This window comes from Bubalus bubalis, chromosome X (genome assembly GCF_019923935.1).
Source record: "Bubalus bubalis isolate 160015118507 breed Murrah chromosome X, NDDB_SH_1, whole genome shotgun sequence".
Classification (NCBI taxonomy): Eukaryota; Metazoa; Chordata; class Mammalia; order Artiodactyla; family Bovidae; genus Bubalus; species Bubalus bubalis.
Genome location: NC_059181.1, coordinates 125,376,849 through 125,394,646, shown reverse-complemented (window position 1 = coordinate 125,394,646; position 17,798 = coordinate 125,376,849). Strand labels below are relative to the sequence as shown.

The following is a 17,798-nucleotide window of genomic DNA, read 5'->3' as shown; positions in this document are numbered from 1 at the left end:
TCTGTCATAATTAAACCAGGCAAGGTAACAACAAAGACTCATGATTAACAAATTAATCAGCCTCACGTATGTACTGACAGTGTTTCTCATTACTCATGATGTATCACAAAGTAATTCTCCAAAGACACCTGAAGAGTAGTGAGTCTAATTTTGGCCAATGAATGATGACAAATTTGTCTTCATTTCATCTAGGGAATGGTAATAAATGAAAAGAACCCTGGTACTAACTGAGCAGTAAACATATGAGCCTGCTTCTGCTGCTGCTAAGTCGCTTCAGTGGTGTCCGACTCTGTGTGACCCCATAGACTGCAGCCCACCAAGATGCCAAAGAGGGCCCACTTCATTAAGCTTTGAGATTTGGAAAGCGAAAGTGAAAATGAAGTCGCTCAGTCATGTCCGACTCTTTGCGACCCCGTGGACTGTAGCCCACCAGGCTCCTCTGTCCATGGGATTCTCCAGGCTAAGAATACTGGAGTGGGTTACCATTTCCTTCTCCAGGGGATCTTCCCGACCCAGGGATTGAACCTGGGTCTCCTGCATTGGAGGCAGACGCTTTAACCTCTGAGCCACCAGGGAAGCACTTCTCTCAAAGTGTTAGGGGAAGCACACTGATTCAAACTGCCCACCCTGACCAGGCACCATAGTAACCATTTGCATGAGTTGTTTTATGACAGGAGGTCCTGGTAAGGAACACAGAACTAATAAGCCACCACCAACCAGAAGAGTTCAGGGAAGTCCAGAAAGTGACGCCACATGTCCAACTATCTCTCAGAATCCTTCTCTCTGGCATCCATTTGGCTGAACAAAGCGTGCACCACCAGGAAGGACTCTGACTCAGAATGATTGGCTAAAGACAACTGGGAAACTAATCCCATCACCATGAAACCCTGAGGCTGCAAGCCACATGGCAACAGTCCTCCTGGGTTCCCTTACCCTACTGCTCTCTGCCCGGGTGCCCCTTCCCAATAAAATCTCTTGCTATGTCAGCACATGTGTCTCCTTGGACAATTCATTTCCGAGTGCTAGACAAGAGCCCAGTTTCGGGCCCTGGAAGGGGTCCCCCTTCCTGCAACAAAATGACCTGAAATAACTGAGAGACATTTAATAAAACAAATGATTATGGACTTCCCTGATGGTCCAGTGGTTAAGACTCTGCACTTCCAATGCAAGGGGCGTGGGTTTGATCCTTGATTGGGGAACTAAGATCCTACCAGCCATGTGGCACAGCCAGAAAATAAAACCAAAAATCTTACAGCTGACAAGTACTCATCCCAAGTGACAAGATGTTGAAAGACAGTCAAAGACTAAAGGTCTGTCACAGACTGGAAGGGACCAAAAAGACACAATAGCGATTATATCTGGGGCCTAGATGGGATCTTAGAACAGAACAGGGACACCAGTGCAAGAAGCCTGGTGAAATTTCAATAAGTTCAGTCTGTAGTTTAGTTAATAGCATTGTACTGATGTGATTTTTTTTGGTTTTGATAGTTTTACTAAGGTTATACAAGGTGCTAACATTAGGGGAAGCTGGGTAAAGGGTATGTAGGAACTCTGAGGACTATTTTTGCAACTTTTATGTAAATCAAAAACTATTTTAAAGGAAGTTAAAAAGTAATCTGAAATGTATAGGCATAATCTTTCTTTTTTTTCCACACTGCAAGTTATACAAGATTGGTTCCCTGACCAGGATGGATCCCAGGCCCCACTGGACTGCCAGGAAAGTCTCTATAGGCATAATCTTACTAGACAACATGAAATGGATGAACTGGCCATCCAGGAGCTGAACTCATTATTTGCTTCAGGGCATTAGCCTGACCCATGTTTCTTCCTTGGCCTTATGAATTAGTCAGCTTTGTATAGGCTTTTGCACATATAGGTAGTGAAAAACTTAGTCCAGGCTGAAAGATGATTCTGAATAGATGAGTGTCATCATCGGACTGAGTTCTATGACCCTGACATCTTTGTACCTCAGTTTTCTCATTTAGAAAAGGTGGGATTGGACTCAATTTTTAAGAACCCTTGAAAATGTTGCGATTCTATGGCATTATTTGTAACACAATGGTCAGTGTTGAAGATAATGGACCTTGGGAGAAGCTGAAACAGGGATGTCAAAGAAAGGACAGCTTCTTTGGCAGAACTTGGCAGACATTGTGGAGATACTGGTATCTGGTGAAAGCCCTTTGCAAAAGAGCCACAGCTAGTCCTAAAGTATTACCACTAAATAGGAGTGGCATCTTGTTGGATGATGGAGTCAGCTTATACTATTGGGAATGGTAATTGAGGATCTCTTCTCTGTATGGGTGTCATCTGCTCACAGAGTGCTTATGGACTTTTTTCACTCAAAGCAGCATTGTTGTCCGGAAAAGTTAAAAAAAAAAAGTTAATTATAAGTTATAGTTTATTCTGTAATTATTTATCCATATATTGTTTTCAGTTTCAAGATGAGGAAATTACAGAGCAATATATTCCTGTGGGGCTTCCCAGGTGGCACTAGTGGTAAAGAACCCGCCTGTCAATGCAGGAGACATAAGAGATACGGGTTCTGTTCCTGGGTCAGGAAGATCCCCTGGAGGAGGGCATGGCAACCCACTCCAGCATTCTTGCCTGGAGAATCCCATGGACAGAGGAGCCTGGAGGGCTATAGTCCATAGGGTCACAAAGAGTCCCACATGACTGAAGAAACAGCACGCATGCACATGCATGTTCCTGTGACTTTGCCAGAAACTGGAGAAATTCAGTGAAGTAGCTTCCTCCTCTGTTCCATGAGCTGAAAATAGTAGTCAACATTTCAGTTACACATGATGAGTAAGGTCTGGGGATCTACTGTACAGCAATGTGATACCAGTGAACAATACTGTATTGTATGCTTGAAATTTTGTGTTCTCACCACCAAGAAAGGAATGAAATGACCACTCTGTGAGATAATAGATATGTTAAGTAGTTTAACTCTGATGATCATTTCCAGAGGTATATGTTATGTAGGGTTCAGGATGGGGAACACATGTATACCTGTGGCGGATTCATTTTGATATTTGGCAAAACTAATACAATTATGTAAAGTTTAAAAATAAAATAAAAAACAAAACAAAACAAAAAAACACATCAAATTGTACACTTTAAATATATGTATTTCTATTTGTCAATCATACCTCAATAAGGCTGGAGAAATAAAAAAGCACATTCAAATCATTGTTGTTTTGTTCCTTCTTGTCTACCGTGTACCCATGAGGTGCAAAAGGTAGATGAGACCACTGTACTGCATTTTACAAAGGAGGAAAATGTGCTAGAAAACTTTGACCTATGGAGCATACATGAACCTATGTGCACAGGATCTCTATGAATTCTCCAAGGGAGGAAGCCTGGTGGCAATAGATAGGTTTTGTATATTTCCCCTAATTGTTACTTTTGGCTGGGAGAAGGTTGTCTTTCAGTTCTGTTTAGTCGCTCAGTAGTGTCTGACTGCTACCCCATGAACTGCAGCACGCCAGGCCTCCCTGTCCATCACCAACTCCCGGAATCCACCCAAACCCATGACCATTGAGTGAGTGATGCCATCCAACCATCTCATCCTCTGTCGTCCCCTTCTCCTCCTGCCCTCAATCTTTCCCAGCATCAGGGTCTTTTCAAATGAGTCAGCTCTTCGCATCAGGTGGCCAAAGTATTGGAGATTCAGCTTCAACATCAGTCTTTCCAATGTACACCCAGGACTGATCTCCTTTAGGATGGACTGCTTGGATCTCCTTGCAGTCAAAGGGACTCTCAAGAGTCTTCTCCAACACCACAGTTCAAAAGCATCAATTCTTCGATGCTCAGCTTTCACATCCATAGATGACCACTGGAAAAAGCATAGGCTTGACTAGACGGACCTTTGTTGACAAAGTAATGTCTCTGCTTTTGAATATGCTGTCTAGGTTGGTCATAACTTGCCTTCCAAGGCATAAGCGTCTTTTAATTTCATGGCTGCAATCACCATCTGCAGTGATTTTGGAGTCCCAGAAAAATAAAGTCAGCCACTGTTTCCCTATCTATTTGCCATGAAGTGATGGGACCAGATGCCATGATCTTCGTTTTCTGAATGTTGAGCTTTAAGCCAACTTTTTCACTCTCCTCTTTCACTTTCATCAAGAGACTTTTGAGTTCCTCTTCACTTTCTGCCATAAGGGTGATGTCATCTGCATATCTGGGGTTATTGATACTTCTCCTGGCAATCTTGATTCCAGTTTGTGCTTCTTCCAGCCCAGTGTTTCTCATGATGTACTCTGCATATAATTTAATTAAGCAGGGTGATAATATACTCCTTTTCCTATTTGGAACCAATCTGTTGGTCCATGCCCAGTGCTAACTGTTGCTTCCTGACCTGCATACAATTTTCTCAAGAGGCAGGTCAGGTTGTCTGGTATTCCCATCTCTTTCAGAATTTTCCACAGTTTATTGTGATCTACACAGTCAAAGGCTTTGGCAAAATCAATAAAGCAGAAATAAATTTTTTTGAACTCTCTTGCTTTTTCGATGATCCAATGGATGTTGGCAATTTGATCTCTGGTTCCTCTGCCTTTTATAAAACCAGCTTGAACATCTGGAAGTTCACGGTTCACGTATTGCTGAAGCCTGGCTTGGAGAATTTTAAGCATTACTTTACTAGGGTGTGAGATGAGTGCAACTGTGCGATAGTTTGAGCATTCTTTGGCATTGCCTTTCTTTGGGATCAGAATGAAAACTGACCTTTTCCAGTCCTGTGGCCACTGCTGAGTTTTCCAAATTTGCTGGCATATTGAGTGCAGCACTTTCACAGCATCATCTTTCAGGATTTGAAATAGCTCAACTGCAATTCCATCACCTCCACTAGCTTTGTTCGTAGTAATGCTTCCTAAGGCCCACTTGACTTCACGTTCCAGGATGTCTGGCTCTAGGTGAGTGATCACACCATTGTGATTATCTTGGTCGTGAAGATCTTTTTTGTACAGTTCTTGTGTGTATTCTTGCCACCTCTTCTTGACATCTTCTGCTTCTGTTAGGTCCATACCATTTCTGTCCTTTATTGAGCCCATCTTTGCATGAAATGTTCCCTTGGTATCTCTAATTTTCTTGAAGAGATCTCTAGTCTTTCCCATTCTGTTGTTTTCCTCTATTTCTTTGCATTGATTGCTGAGGAAGGCTTTCTTATCTCTCCTTGCTATTCTTTGGAACTCTGCATTCAAATGGGTATATATTTCCTTTTCTCCTTTGCTTTTTGCTTCCCTTCTTTTCACAGCTATTTGTAAGTCCTCCTCAGACAACCATTTTACTTTTTTGCATTTCTTTTCCATGGGGATGGTCTTGATCCCTGTCTCCTATACAGTGTCACGAACCTCCGTCCATAGTTCATCAGGCACTCTATCAGGTCTAGTCCCTTAAATCTATTTCTCACTTACACTGTATAGTCATAAGGGATTTGATTTAGGTCATACCTGAATGGTCTAGTGGTTTTCTCCACATTCTTCAATTTCAGTCTGAATTTGGCAATAAGGAGTTCATGGTCTGAGCCACAGTCAGCTCCTGGTCTTGTTTTTTTCTGACTGTATAGAGCTTCTCCATCTTTGGCTGCAAAGAATATAATCAATCTGATTTTGGTGTTGACCATCTGGTGATGTCCATGTGTAGAGTCTTCTCTTGTGTTGTTGGAAGTGGGTGTTTGCTATGACCAGTGTGTTTTTTAGCTCACCATTTGAACATTTACTTGCCTTGGAGGATTCAAACTTTAAAAAATGTTACCCCACTGCTTCTAAGGTGTCCCAAGTCCTGTTGCTGCTGCTGCTAAGTCACTTCAGTCGTGTCCAACTCTGTGCGAGCCCATAGACAGCAGCCTACCAGGCTCCCCCATCCCTGGGATTCTCCAGGCAAGACCACTGGAGTGGGTTGCCATTTTCTCATCCGATGCATGAAAGTGAAAAGTGAAAGTGAAGTCCCTCAGTTATGTCTGACTCTTAGTGACCCCATGGACTGTAGCCCTCCAGGCTCCTCCATCCATGGGATTTTCCAGGTAAGAGCACTGGAGTGGGGTGCCATTGCCTTCTCCATCCCAAGTCCTAGTAGGTGTTTTTTCCATGAAGCCACAAAGAAGGTAAATATTTTTGTGAAATGACATTTTGAAAGGATTAGCAAGTGTAATCAGGTGAGAGTAATGGAAAAGGCTATTATTTTACATTACTACTAAATGTAATGTCTTGCTAACCTTTCTTTAAGGGTACTGTGGGTACTAATTTTGCTGTATTTTGTGCTCAATTTTTAATTATTAAAATCTGCTGTATTTTCTTTATTATAATATAAAACACAAAATAAGCTTTGTGTTTTAGGCATACAAAGCCAATCCCATTAAACTCTCTGAATTCAGATTTTTTCAATCAAACACGAGTTCAGCACATGTTAATATCATTAAATAACTGATTTACTGTTGTTCAGTCTCTAAGTCGTGTCTGACTCTTGGTGACCCCATGAACTGAAGCACGCCAGGCTTCCCTTTCCTTCACTATCTTCCAGAGTTTGCTCAAACTCTTGTCCATGGAGTGGGTGATGCTATCTAGCCATCTTATCCTCTTTCAACTATTTGAATAGTGAATTGGTGCGAAAAGATCTTTACTTCTGAGTTTTGATTGCATTCCTGTGGCTAATTAGTCATCTCCAGGATGCGTCGAACTGCACATATGCAAGTTAAAGTTCTGGTTGGAATTGCACTTTAGAAATGTTTCCTGGTAAGGTAGCACCTCTTTTTTTGTAAAACACAAAGGAAGAAATGACCTGGACCCAAAAGCTATTTAAAAAAACATTTTTTAAAAACTGGAATAGAATTGACATAGAACATTGTGTAAGTTTAACGTGTACAATAATGATCTGATGCATTTACATACTGCAATATGATTACCACCATAGTGTTAACTAACGTCTCTGTCATGTCACATAATTATTTCTTTCCTGTGACGAGAATAATTAAGATCTAGTGTCTTAACAACTTTGAAGTTTATAATGCGGTATTATTGTCTATAATCTCTATGCCAATAGCTCTTTAGAAAATTCAAGTGTCATAGCCATGATTAGAGAGTTACAGGAGATCACTGTGGTAGGCTGAATTCTAAGATGGCATCCCAAGATTTCCTCCTCCAATCCCTAGACTGTGGCTATCACAACATATCTGCAAACAAGATTTTGGTGGTTTCTTATAAGTTGACCTTATGATAGGGACATCATCCAGATAGGACCATTCTAATCACAGGAGTCCTTTACAAGCAGTTTTCTCTGCTTGGTAGCCTAATAGGAATTTCACAGGGGTTTGAAGCATCAGAAAGATTTGATGCACTTTTGCTGGCTTTGATGATGGAGGGGAAGGAGAGGCCCGCGCGCAAGGAGTGGAATGCAGCCTCTAGAAACTGAGAGCAGCTCCGGCTGACAGCCAGCAAGCAAACATCAAGTGACTCTGAGAGTTGCACAGAACTGGGATTTTGTCAACAACCTGATTAGGCCTGGAAGCCAAGTCTCCCCTAGAGCCTCCAGCTAGGAGCCTGATTTGGTGACAATTTGACTTTGCCTTGAGAGGAGTGCTGGAGCACGGAACCCAGGTGAGCTTGTTGATGTCTGACCTCTAGAACCATGAGATAATACATGAATGCTGTTTAAGCCACCACGTTTGGGGTAATTGTTAGGCAGCCATAGAAAACCAATGCACTATTCCTGGAAGTTGAAGGAACGAGGGCAATTTATTCTGGATAAGAACTGATCATAAATACATGCTACTATGGCTTCCCCAGTTGCTCAGCAGTAAAGAATCCACTTGCAGTGCAGGAGATGCAGGTTCGATCCCTAGGTCAGGAAGATTCTCCTGGAGGAGGAAATGGCAACCTGCTACAGGATTCTTGCCTGGGAAATCAGATGGACAGAGGAGCCTGACAGGCTACAGTCCACGGGATCACAAAAGAGCTGGACACGACTGAGCACACAGTATACAGTAAAGACCTACTGTATAACACAGGGAACTCTACTCAATATTCTGTAATGACCTATATGGGAAAAGAATCTAAAAAAGAGTGCATAGATGTATATGTATAACTGGCTCACTTTACTGTACACCTGAAACTAACGTAACATTGTTGATCAACTGTATTTCAATAACAATGGATTTAAAAAATGACTGAGGGGGAATATTTGGATAGCTTTTCATGTGGAAAAGGTACTAGATATTTTCTTTTGCTATAGAGCAGTACCATCCAATAAAAGTTTTCGATATGATGGAAATCTTATATAACTTGATTGTTCAATACAGCAGCCACAAGCCGCATGTGGCTATTGAGCACCTGGTATATGGCTACTACATCTGAGGCACTATTTAAAATTTTATTTAATAGTATTGACTTTTGATTCAAATAGCCATATACAGTTAGGGACTGGTGAATTGAACAGAACAGATTAAAAGATTAAAGCAGGAACATGCACAGAAGCACCAGGACAGCAGATTTAATTCAACATAAAGGATGACCTTTCCCTAATTGGTTCTATTTACAAATAGAACAGCTGGCTTTTAAGCAGTAAGTTGCTAGTTACTGGAAATATTAAACAAGCTGGATGACCATGTATCAAGGAATATGATCTGGATGATTAAGTACAGGAAGGATTATTGCTTTGGAAAGGACGTTGCTTAGATGACCTCTATGGTCCTTTCTAATTCTAAGATTCTGGGTTCTACAAAGTGGAAATCACTTTATTGAACTTCTCTATGTGTTTGGAAACTGACTCCAAGTAGAACCTCTCCCTGCCCCGCCCCATATTTATTTTTTCAAAATGCATGGAAAAACTTTCATCTTTTTGAGGCAGAGGAAGTTTCTCATACATGAAAATGACATATTCATTTTCTTATTCCACATTCAAGATAAATTCTAGAGAACCAGTGTGCAGTGATATGAGTGTAGTTGGCAATATTGTAGTGTGTATTTGAAATTTGCTGAAAGGTTAGTTCTCTCCATAAAAAAGTAAAATGGTAACTGTGTGGGGTGATTTGTGGTGAATATTTGACAATGTATACATATATTGGGTCACCAGGTTACATATGTTAAATTCAGTTGATGCTTGAACAACTTGGGGGTTAGGGGCACTGGCCCTTCACAAATCCCAGTATAACCTTAGAATTGGGCCCTCCATATCCAACCAACTGTGGATCGTGTAGTGCTATAATACATTCTTATCTAAAGAAAGCCATGTATAGGTGGACATGTAGAGTTCAAACATGTTGTTCAAGGGTCAACTGTATATATGGATTTTTTTGGTCTCGCCATTGGTCATGTGGGATTCTAGTTCCCTGACCAGGGGTCAAATTTGAGCCCAATGCAGTGGAAGCTCAGAGTCCTAACCACTGAACCACCAGGGAAGCCCCTGTATATATAGTTTTTGATTGTCCTTTGTACCTCCATAAAGCTGGAAAAAATACTACCAAAAAATCTTTCTCAAATACAGGTGTTATTTTTACTGAGGTGAAATCCACATCACATGAAATTAACCACTTAAAAGAGTATATAATGTCATAGCATTTAGTACATGCACAATGTTGTAAATAGATATACCTACATGTCTATACATTTTAGGGTGATAACCTGTGGAGAGGAGTATATTATTTGTAAGAACCATCAGAGGGGAGGTATTCTGGAGACAGTGTGAAGTTTCTTCTTAGCAATCTTTGTCTTCTGCCTTTGTCCCTAAGCTTGAGTTACTACTTGGCTTTAGATTATATAGAATTTGACCTCTAATACCAGGAATAAATATTAATAGCTAAAAATGTATGTCCTGCAGACATATTAGTTAGCACTAATTCCTACTCATCACTCACTGGTTCTGTAACGTCAGGCAAGTTGCTTCATCTCTTTGAGCCTGTTTCTTTATTTGTAAAAGTAAGATGTCATGGTGGGGCTTCCTGGTGGCTCAGATGGTAAAAAATTTGCTTACAATGCAGGAGATGCAGGTTCTGTCCCTGGGTCAGGAAGATCCCTTAGGAAAGAACTGGAGAAGGAAATGGCAACCCACTCCAGTATTCTTGCCTGGAGAATCCCATGGACAGAGAAGCCTGGCAGGCTATAGTCCATGGGATTGCAGAAGAGTCTGACACTACTTAGCAACTACACAACAACAAAGATGTCATAGTATCTACCTCAGAGAGTTCTGTACGTGTTAAGTGACCTTGTAGGAGCCCTTTGCACAGACTGAAGTTCAATAAACACAATCTATTGTCACTGTGATCAGCAATATTATAACCTTCAGCATCAGCATCTGAAATGACATGTGATCTTTTTGCCTCTAAGGAGGAGAGCATTGTCTTTGGATGGGCATACATGGCCTATTGACCAGGGAGGTGGAGCAGGAAGGAAGCACTGTATTGGCTACAGTCATTTTTTTTTTTTTTTTGGTTTTACACAAAGAGATGCTGCCTCAACAGGAAACAGTTCTAAAATTTAACTTAGTTAGGAGGTTGGAGAGTGTCAGTCTCTTGAATGATGGACCTGGTCCTGAGTCCCAGGGAAAGAAAATAAATTGTTTCTGTGAGAGTTTCTGTTACTGTCATGCTGTAGAACATTCTCACACTCCACTGACCTCTTCATCTTGACCAAGCCTTTCAGATGCTGTCACTGGAACTTCCCCGGAGGTGAAATCTGGGCTTTATAGGACCATCTCCATTGAGCTTGTTATGCTGCAGGTTCCTTAGAGACCATTCGAGAAGCCTTGGTTCATTATTCCCCCGCAGCATGGTGTCATTAGGGAAAACCAGATCTGCCACTTAAGTGCTTCCAGGCCTTTGGAAGAAAGTGTCAAGTGAGATGACAAGTCTTGTCTGTCTGTACGGTGCTTCCGATTCTCCTCCACAGGAATCCTCACATTTGGCCCGCCTTTGGCCAGATCTGTGCTTTGTTGTTTCTGGGCATGCTAGAATTTTTCTGGCAATTGAATCCATTTGTGGGTTTTAATGGTCTTCGGTTGACAAAGCCACTTGTTCCTTTCTTTTTTTTCCTTCAAATACGATTTTGTCTAAGGGTAAAAGGAGTTTTATTGTAGTCTGTTTAAATAGCCTCAGAGTAATGACTGTGTAACTGAATGCAGTCCAACTGTTGATAGCGTTTCAACTAACAACGTGAACTATTAGGAGAGATTGGCGATATGAGACTTTCATGTGTGCATGTGGCTACGATTGGATGAGGAAACATAGATCTCTTATTTAAGAAAAATACCCAGGGAGTGCTTTTGTAAGCAAAGACTCCTTTCTAAATGCAATGAAATAGGTGGGACTTAGGCTCCAAAACCGGATGGAACAAAGAAGACTCCTCAAATATGAAGTCAGGGGTGCAGGGGTGGAGGTGGGGGTGCACAGGGGAAATTGGGGGCAGGTCAAGGGATCTGATTTTGTTTCGGGGTCCCTTCTAACTTCCTGTGTGGCTTTGCCTAGACACTTTACCTTTCTGGGCCTCAATTTCCTTATTTGTATGAAGATTGGACCAGAAAAACTCTAAGATCACTTTGGTTAACAGACATCTGTGCTTCAGTAATTCCAGATAGAAAAAATAATTTTCCTCAATTTGGGTGAAAGCTAAGGATTAGTGCTAAAGAGGAACTGAATCACCCATTGTTGTGATTTTGCAAAAATTATCCTATTTTTTTTTTCCTTTTGACTACATGGCATATGGGATCTTAGTTCCCAGACCAGGGATTGAACCTGTGCCCCCTGCAGTAGAAGCATAAAGTCTTAACCACTGGACCACGAAGTCCCTATAAAAATTATTCTAGAATGGCTGTTTGTGTTGCCAAGAAGCACTAAATGCATGATCCTGAGTTTTGAGTTGATACAAGTTCTCTGATCATATCTTACTCTGTGCCTTTGTGCTTTCTCATCTAGCTGGGAAAAAAACAAGACCCTAAATGTGTTCTGCAATTTCCAGTTTTTTAAAATGTAACAACCCATGAGGTTGGGCATGAATTACTATCCCCATGTCTATAGATGAGGACTATGGGGTGCAGCAAAGTTGAGCAACTTATTCTTGGTCATGTGTCTAGTAAGTGATGGAGCTGGAACTTCATCCCAGGACACATGTCTCTAGGATTAGTTCCCATACAACTCCATAATTTGAATTGTGATAGTCGTTTTATTGAGCAATTGTTTTATACCAGATATTGTAAAAACTTTTTTTTTTGTTTGTTTGCTTATTACCCTCCTTATTTTCCAGACATGGAAACTAAGGTACAGAGAAGTGATGAATCTTGGTTAAGGTCAAATCCCTCTTATAAGATAGAGCTGAGATCAGATTGCCTCTTTTGACTGTAGCTCTGTCCTCTTACTAGTATGATTTTAATAATTACTGTGTTTGTTAGCCTGCTTCTTTTGCTAAACAAACCTTTTTCAAAGGGGATTTCAATAAGTATATGATTGCAAAAGCCTTGGAAGTAGGAGCTGAAAAGCCAGGTTAGGCTAAGATGAACTATTCTCATCTCCAAACTGCACAGCTGCAGTTTCAGCCCTTGTCCAAGCCTCATCCATGAGATATTCCCTGAAGTTGTGCGGAGTGGTTCTAGAAAACTGTTCTGTTCCAGCTGCCTGGATCATTCTTTCATCAGATGAGCTTGTTCTTTCCCTTCACTCAGCCTCTGCTCAACCACAGCCTCTTTGGAGAGGCCTACCCTGAAGACTTTATCCAAAATGGCCCCCTTGCCTTTCTAGCTGCTTGCTCTGTCTTCTTTTACTCCTCAGCACTTGTCACCACCAGAGAGACTAAATATTTCTTTAGTCATTTGTTGTCTATCTCCTTCTACTATTGTTGTTGTTGTTGTTTTGCAGTTGCTCAGTTGTGTCTGACTCTTTGCAACCTTGTGCACTGCAGCATGCCAGGGTTCCCTGTCCTTCACCATCTCCTGGAGTTTGCTCAAACTCCTGTCCATTGAGTTGGTGATATCATCCAACTGGTTTGATCTACTTGCTGTCCAAAGGACTCTCAAGAGTCTTCTCTTGGCTCAGCTGGTAAAGAATCTGCCTGCAATGCAGGAGACTTGGGTTCAATCCCTGGGTTGGGAAGATCCCCTGGAGAAGGGAAAGGCTACCCACTCCAGTATTCTGGCCTGGAGAATTCCATGGACTGTATAGTCCATGGGGTCACAAAGAGTTGGACATGACTGAGCGACTTTCACTTTCACTTTCTAGCACCACAGTTTGAAAGAACTCTGCAATCTCCAGGATTTTTGAGGGCAGGATTTTTGTCTGGTTTGTTCATTGTTATATTTACAGCTCCTAGAACAGAACTAGGTGCAGAATATTTACTCTGTAAATATTTGTTGAATGAATGAAAAGAACAATGACAGTGAGGGTAGTGGTGGTTACTTACGTGTGAAGAGTAAGAATGTAGGTGTGAACATGGGCAAGGGTCACTGGAAATCCTGGCCAGCATCAGGAAACTGAAGGTGGGCTGTATTGTCCAGCTGGGAAAATCAGAATGTGCTGAAAAGAGATAGCTCAGTGAAATGAAAATATCTCCTGCCATATCAGTAAACAAGAAATGTCACAGCCATCAGCGATTTCTGGCCTCCAAATGTGAATGAGGGCTCCCAAAACAGCGATCCAGCAGATGCTGCCACTCCCCATGGTGATTGCTGAGGAGCTGGGGGAATGTAAGAAGCAAGGTGAACAAGGAAATAAGATTGGCCCCAGATAGCTGAGGTGCATATGAAAGGAGTGAATTCAGTGAGCCCAGAGGCTTGCATCTTCCCATATGTGGAATGCTGAACTCCTTAACTTGATACCTGACCTTTGATGTTCAGACTATCTGCTCCCTACGTTGCGAATTTGTATATAGCCTGACTCCCCCACTTGCCTGCTTGGAGCAATTTTCTCAGAGCTGTCTCCTGGGTTCAGAGTCCTAAACATTCCCACCAAATAAAAAAATTCTACTTTCATGTTGTGACTTTTTTTTGTAGTCGACAGCTCCAAATATATAATCTCTAAAATCAGGTAGCTTTAGGTTTTAAAGTAAACGGATCTTCCCAAATTTCAATTTAAACTATGGATCCTGGGATTTTTAGAGCTCATTCAGTCCACCTCCATAACAAGGAGAGTGAGACAGGGGAATAAGTAATAATTTGCCCAAGATCAAACCTGTCCCCTTAGCTGACAAGATCAAATGGAAGCCTGGAAAGCTGAGTGACCTTGCCCTGGGAGACATTTTCATGTAATACGATGATGGACTGGATAATTCCTAATGACTGAATGAGTTTCTTTTGACTTTTATGACTGTTTTGCTAGTGATCCATGTTTGAAGACAAAGGGGTCCACCGAGATATTGTGGCTTATAAGAAATACAGATTTAATCAGTTAGCTGACCAAAAGATATTGGCTCACAGCTCCTAAAACCCTTGCAGTTTCCTAAGCCTTAAAAGTGTCTTTTGCTATGTTAATAGAGTGACTTTTGGAAAACAATTAGGATGGGGGTGGGCACTGGTTGCCAGGAGAAACAAATCACATGATTATAGGGGTTGAACTTTCAGTCCCCCTTCTCCCTCCACTCTCTCCCCCTCCCCAGCTCTACCCCTGACCTCTGGGGAGGGGAGAAGCCTTTGAAGGTAGAATTTCTTTTTTTTTTTTTAATATAAATTTATTTATTTTAGTTGGAGGCTAATTACTTTACAATATTGTATTGGTTTTGCCATACATCAACATGAATCTGCCACGGGTGTACACGTGTTCCCCATCCTGAACCCTTCTCCCACCTCCCTCCCCATACCATCCCTCTGGGTCATCCCAGTGCACCAGCCCTGAGCATCCTGTATCATGCATCAAGCCTGGACTGGTGATTCATTTCATATATGATATTATACATGTTTCAGTGCCATTCTCCCAAATCATCCCACCCTCTCCCTCTCCCATAGAGTCCAAAAGACTGTTCTATACTGGAGGTTGAATTTCAAAAATAGTCAGTGGTTAATCGAGCATGCCTAAATAATGCTGCTGCTGCTGCTGCTAAGTCACTTCAGTCGTGTCCGACTCTGTGCGACCCCACAGACGGCAGCCTACCAGGCTCCCCGGTCTCTGAGAGTCTCCAGGAAAGAACACTGGAGTGGGTTGCCATTTCCTTCTCCAATGCATGAAAGTGAAAAGTGAAAGTGAAGTCGCTCAGTCGTGTCCAACTCCTAGCGACCGCATAGACTGCAGCCTACCAGGCTCCTCTGTCCATGGGATTCGCCAGGCAAGAGTACTGGAGTGGGTTGCCATTGCCTTCTCCGCCTAAATAATGAGGCCTCCATAAAAGCTCAAAAGAATGGGGTTTGGAGAACTTCTGGGTCAGCGAACACGGGGATATTTGGGTAGAGGTGTGTATCTGCCGAGAGCGTACCCTCCGTGTATCCCTTCCACTGGATGTTCCTCTGAATCCTTCATCATAACCTGTAATAAACTGCTAAAGGTAAGTGTTTACCTGAGTCTTGTGGCTCAAGAACCCAAGGAGGGGGGCTGTGGGGACTTAGAAGCACAGGTAATATCCTGGACTTGGAACCGGTGCCTGAAGTGTGTGTTGGTGTGTGTGTTGGGGGGATGTTTCGTCTTATGGGGCTGAGCCCTTAAAGTGTGGAATCTGACACTATCACCTGGTAGGTAGTATCAGATTTGAGTTAAATTGTAGAACATCCAACTGGGGTCACAGAGAATTGCTTGATGTGGGGAAAAACCTCCACATATTTGGTGAAGTGTTTTGTGTGAGTAGCCAAGAAGGCTCATGAGTGGGAAACTGAATTTTTCAAATGCAGCAGCCTATGAGTAACCAAAGTGTACCAAAAATATTTTTAGGAATACAATTTTGTTAAGATTTCAAGAATTTTTTGGCTCTATGAAAACACTTGGGGAGTCTTTACCAATTACTGATGCCTGGGTCCCACGTCGAGAGATACAAATTTGATTGTGATTCTAATGTGCTGGGGCTTCCCTGGTGGCTCAGACGGTAAAGAATCTGCCTGCAATGTTTGAGGTCTGGGTTCGATCCCAGGGTTGGGAAGATCCCCTGGAGGAGAGCATGGCAACCCACTCCAGTATTCTTGCCTGGAGAATCCCAATGGACAGAGGGGCCTGGTGGGCTGCAGTCCATGGGGTCGCAAAGAGTCAGACATGACTGAGGGACTAAGCACACACACTAATGTGCTGACTAGTTTAAGACTCGTAGACTTGGAGGTCAGGAGTGTGAATTTGGGAAGCAGACAAAGTAGCATTTATTAATTAACTGATTTACAAAAAAATGTATTTATTTGGCTGCACTGGGTCTCAGGTGTGGCATGCGGGATCTTTATTTATGGCATGTGAACTCTAGTTCCCCAACCAGGGATCAAACTTGGGTCCCTGCATTGGAAGCCCTGAGTCTTTAGCCATTAGACCACCAGAAAAGTCCTCGAAGTAAGGTTTAAATCACCTCTCTGTCTTACCAGCTGCTAAGATTTTTGAGTAACTTAATTGTTCTGAGCCTCAGCTTCTCTATTTGTCAAATGAAGGCAACCGATCTCACAGGAATTTTGTAGGGATTTCATGAGATAAGGTCCATAAAGCATGTAGTATGTTGTCTGAACCATGTAAGCAGTTGACAAACAATAGCTGCTATTATCACTGTTATTATTATCATGCCAAATAATAGTAATTATTATACTGAATAATTAGTTCCCCTCCGCCCTGTATTCAGAAGGTGACTACTTTAAGGGTTTGTTATGGTCCACATAGTCAAAGGCTTTAATGTAGTCAGTGAAACAGAGGTAGATGTTTTTCTGGAATTCCCTTGCTTTCTCTATGATCTAGTGAATGTTGGCAATATGATATCTGGTTCCTCTGCCTTTTCTAAACCCAGCTTAAACATTTGGAAGTTCTCTGTTCATGTGATGCTGAAGCCTAGCTTGGAGGATTTCGAGCATAACCTTACTAGCATGGGAGACAAGTGCAACTGTCCACTGATTTGAGCATTCTTTACTGCCCTTCCTGGGAACTGGGATGAAGATTGACCTTTTCCAGTCCTGTGGCCACTGCTGGGTTTTCCAAATTTGCTGACATACTAAGTGCAGCACTTTAACAGCATCATTTTCTAGGATTTTAAATAGCTCAGCTGGAATTCCATCACCTTCACTAGCTTTATAGCAGCAGTGCTTTAGGGAAGCCTGGTGTTCTGCAGTCCATGGGGTTGCGGAGAGTAAGACACTGCTTGGCAGTTGAACAGCAACAACAGCACTTTAAGGGTGTATGAGGATTAGTGTCTCTTGGACAGCAAGGAGATCCAACCAGTCCATCCTAAAGGAGATCAGTCCAGAGTGTTAATTGGAATGACTGATGCTGAAGCTGAAACCCCAATACTTTGGCCACCTGATGCGAAGAGCTGACTCATTTGAAAAGACCCTGATGCTGGGAAAGATTGAGGGCCAAAGGAGAATGGGATAACAGAGGATGAGATGGCTGGATGGCATCACTGACTTGATGGACATGAGTTTGGGTAAACTCGGGGAGTTGGTGATGGACAGGGAGGCATGGTGTGCTGCAGTCATGGTTGCAAAGAGTTGGACACGACTGAGTTACTGAACTGAACTGAGGATTAGTCAAATGGTAAAGTTTGGAACTATGGGGCTGCCTTGATGCAGCTGTGTGTAGGGAAAGTGAAAGTTGCTCAGTCGTGTCCTACTCTTTGTGACCCCAGTCCATGGAATTCTCCAGGCCAGAATACTGGAGTGGGCAGCATTTCCCTTCTCCAGGGGGATCTGTATGTAGGGAGACCTGTAGAAAATGAATGAAGACTGAC

The 17,798-nt window shown here is 42.2% G+C and overlaps 1 non-coding gene across 1 annotated transcript; it reads right to left on the bottom strand.

Annotated features, from left to right (window-relative positions):
• Positions 1–504: 504 nt before the first annotated feature.
• TRNAW-CCA lies at positions 505–576 on the bottom strand. Its single transcript has one exon. It is a non-coding gene; the product is annotated as a tRNA-Trp (tRNA).
• Between the last annotated feature and the right edge of the window lie 17,222 nt (positions 577–17,798).